This window comes from Oncorhynchus gorbuscha, unplaced genomic scaffold (assembly GCF_021184085.1).
Source record: "Oncorhynchus gorbuscha isolate QuinsamMale2020 ecotype Even-year unplaced genomic scaffold, OgorEven_v1.0 Un_scaffold_16156, whole genome shotgun sequence".
NCBI lineage: Eukaryota > Metazoa > Chordata > Actinopteri > Salmoniformes > Salmonidae > Oncorhynchus > Oncorhynchus gorbuscha.
Genome location: NW_025757879.1, coordinates 1 through 3,956, shown reverse-complemented (window position 1 = coordinate 3,956; position 3,956 = coordinate 1). Strand labels below are relative to the sequence as shown.

The window sequence follows — 3,956 nt, the reverse complement described above, 5'->3', positions numbered from 1 at the left end:
TTCATTCATGTCAAACACAAAGCACCAGACTGTATCAAACTGGCTGCAAAGGACAGGGCTTGACTGCAATAAACTATACTGCAATTACTAGAATGCTTGTAAGCTTTTTATGCTCCTATATTTAGCCTAAATGGTTATCAAAGGGGTTACTTTCAGCAGGGCTGTGGACAATCATAACCCATTTACATCCCAGCACTAGAGATCTAGAGTAGCAAATGCTCGTTGTTGATTATTATGCTTAGCTGTGACAACTCTACTTCACACTGACTAATATGTTTCCCACATCCATGCCATGTGCTTATCAAGCTTCACATTAATTAGCTTTGATACAAGGAGGACAGATGTCAAAAGAGCAGAGAAGATGGTAAACGAAGGGGGGCAGCTGTATGGGGAATGGGACTAGGTTGTGTTTGTGAGTGTGTGTGCATGCGTGTGTGTGTTATGTGTTTGTGTAGTCATACCTGGCTCTGAGCGGTCCCTGAGCTGTCACTCCGGCTGAGAGGAGAGCCTCCTTGAGAGGCGGAGAGAGCCGACTGCTCCGAGGTGGAGAGAGACAACTGCTCTGAAGCGGAGCGGTGTGCGGCTGAGGGGGCGATGCGTGGAGGGAGTGGGGAGCGAGTGCAGGCTGTCTGTGTCTGCATCCTCCTCCTCTTCTTCTTCTTCTTCTTCATCCTCCTCCTCCTCCTCATCCTCCTCCTCGTCTTCCTCTACACCTCCTTGTGTCAAGGTGTTTTCTCCAGCTTCCTGGTGGCAGAGCACCAGGTCCACCAGGTCTTCCTTCTCCCTGCAGGTGTCTGTAGGGATGTTGCGCAGCAGCAGGTACTGGCGCAGGTCCTAACACGCAGCGCCATGAGCTGTGGTCTCTGGAAGGCCGTTCCGCGCAGGAGATGGCAGGTGGTGCAGCAGCGGAGACTCTCTTGCAGTACTGAGCACATGGCGCAGAAACTTTTCTTACAGTCCGAGCATATGTGCTGAGAGAAAGAGAGAGAGACAGAGAGAGATACAGCGATAGAGACTCACCACACATTTAGAAGAGAGCGATCCCATCAGCCAGTCATGTCCATTCCTCCTGATCAATTAATTAATAGATTTAAATAATTATTGGCATCATGGAGTCAATTAACTATCCTGGCTTTAGAACTCTTAATTACAACTAATGAGAGGGATCTGCCAAATCTACCAGACAACAGCTTTCCAATACAAGGACTCATTCCCTACGATGTCACTATGTCCTAGGAAAGAGGATGAGTTTCCCCCATTTGGCACAGACAAGCTAAATAATACTATATGGAATATTCTCTAGCATTTACAAGCTTATCTCGGTTTACTGAGGAAACTCAGATGAATCGACTGACAGGCAGTCTGAATGGAGACAGAAAAAGTGGGATATGGCCAGAAATAATTTCCATATCATTACTGTGCATTGCAAATGAGCTGTGGACCAGAAAGAGGACATTCACACTCTGACAGGTCCATTTATCAATCGTCTGTGTTAGTCCCCCAGAACCTCTCATTTCTTGACACAGATATCAAGCTGAGCCACACACACACACACACACACACACACACACACACACACACACACACACACACACACACACACACACACACACACACACACACACACACACACACACACACACACACACACACACACACACACACACACACACGTAGAATATATTCCGGGATTGAACCTCAACAGGTGTGAGCGGGCTGATAGAGCAGTCTGAGCCTGGAAGTGCAAGAACGCTGAAGCCTCCAGGGGCTTCTATCGCTGTCCCAGCATGCTACACTGTCAGTCAATGCCTAGATACGCTCTGCCATTTACCTGTCTGCAGTCTAAGCTGATGCCCTGGTGTGACCAGTATGATTGAGTATTTCATATGGAAGTTAGTTTTATTAGTTTATAAGGGGCACAGTGTTCTTCCTCATCTTTTTACACACTATTGTCATTATCCTCATCACCACCTACCTTGCGCCTGAAGACGGAGAAGGCCAGTCCACAGGCCTTGCAGAGCTGACCTGCACTCCCTGAGCTGGTGGGGGGATATGTGGAGTACCCGGCGCTGGGGGCAAGCGGAAGGGCCCCCGTCCCGGCCCCAAACCCTGGCTGCTGCCCGCGCACCGTCCCCTGTGCCCATCACCTCGTTCAGCAGCCCACAGCATGACGCCCACATGGACGATGCCCGCCTATGAAACAAACACACAAAGAATGCACGTCTGTTCTTTTTAAATTAATGTCTCCAAGTTTGAATGCATAGTTTGGAGCCCTATTATCCATCCCAGTAGGTTCATAAACCATATGCCTTTGGCAGTACTGAAATCATAGTAGCCTTCAATGCAATCAATACAGTGCTTTAATTCACCTCCAACACTAGACTAGAGAAAAGTACAACTTTTGTTGTAGGTTGCATTGCTAAGGGAATGGTATCTCAGACTTCTCACATCATTCGTAATTTGTCCCTGAATCCCACAATGCCTCATTGTGACCTTCAGATGCTCAACCACCTCCCCCTCTGAAGAACTACCTTTGTAGCTCCTGAGTTCCTCTACAAAAAGCATTGAAGTATTATAATAAAGTCTCTGGGGTGTTCGCACACTAAAGAAATGTAGCAGTGCCTGACGGCAGCTGGCGTATTCAGAACAGGGTCCTGTGAACAGTGTGAAGGTGCAGAGGTGGATGCTATACAGCCTATAGCTCTTCAGAGGAAGGAACTTAAGATCCAAATGGAACAGAGTGAAAGACACAAAAAAACTGTGAATGTGGACTGCAAATCAGGTCATGCACAGGGTGCAGGTGCTCAAAATGAAAAAAGGGCACCCATCTGCTATTTAGCTAGCTCTATATGTACGCTTGTTTATTCCATGTGTAACTCTGTGTCGTTTGTGTCACACAGCTTTGCTTTATCTTGGCCAGGTCTCAGTTGTAAATGAAAATGAAAATTTAAAATATATATATATTTTTTTTATTTTATTTAAAATTAAACATTTTTATTTTCAATTTTCACTGGTTGTGATTTATCTTCAATGCTCTTAAATAATAACTTCTTAATATAACATTCATAAACTTTGAACTTATGATATATGACTGGCTGGCTCGTGGATATTTTTAGTATACGGTAGTTAGCTAGAGTCTAATAGACTACATGTGTTGCTGCTACTGTTACAGGCTTTGTTTTTTCCATTTATATTTAGAGATTGGATGTTAGCGGCATGGGGCACGCCGATTGGTGTCACCTCGTTAGTCAGTATGTGTTACACCTGTGCTGGTTTGTCATCTCATTAGTGGAAGGTGTTTCACCTGTGCTGGGCCAGGTGCTATTTGATCAGCTGGCCCAGTGTTTCTTGAGAGATGTGGAAGGTTAACGCCTCAAGTTGACCACCATTCATTTGCTTTCTAGACAAAATCTTTTATCTGATCTTCTGGTTTAAGTTTTGTGCCACTTTTCCTTGCATTCTCTTTCCTTGGTTTTTGTTACATTTCCTAGCAAGAAAACCAAAATTGTTCACTCAAACAGAAAAGGGGAACAACCAAAACGAAACGGTGGAGTTTTAAGTGAAAGCTGACTAGCAACAACTAGACCTAAAAGACACCCACCAAATTTAAAAACATGGAAGAAACCTAAAGGTGGAGCAAAACTGGGAAGATCAGATAAATCATTTTGATTTAGAAATCAAATGGGGAGAGTCAAAGGTGTTAACCCTTCACCTCTTCCAAGACAACTGGAGCCCTCGGCCAGCCAATCTTAAAATAGCACCTGGCCAGCACAGGTGAAACACATTCACACTAATGAGACGATAAACCAGCGCAGTTGTAATGCAAACTGCATACAAAATATATATTCCACCACCCAAAGGACAGTTGGGAGTGGGAGGGCAAAGGTTGACCCCTATCTGTGAACGTGCCTGCTGCAAATACATTATTATGAGAACTCTTTGGGTCTGTTTGTGGT

The 3,956-nt window shown here is 45.1% G+C and overlaps 1 pseudogene; it reads right to left on the bottom strand.

Moving 5' to 3' along the window:
• Positions 1–461: 461 nt before the first annotated feature.
• On the bottom strand, positions 462–2,193 carry LOC124030809 (annotated as a pseudogene).
• Positions 2,194–3,956: the final 1,763 nt, after the last annotated feature.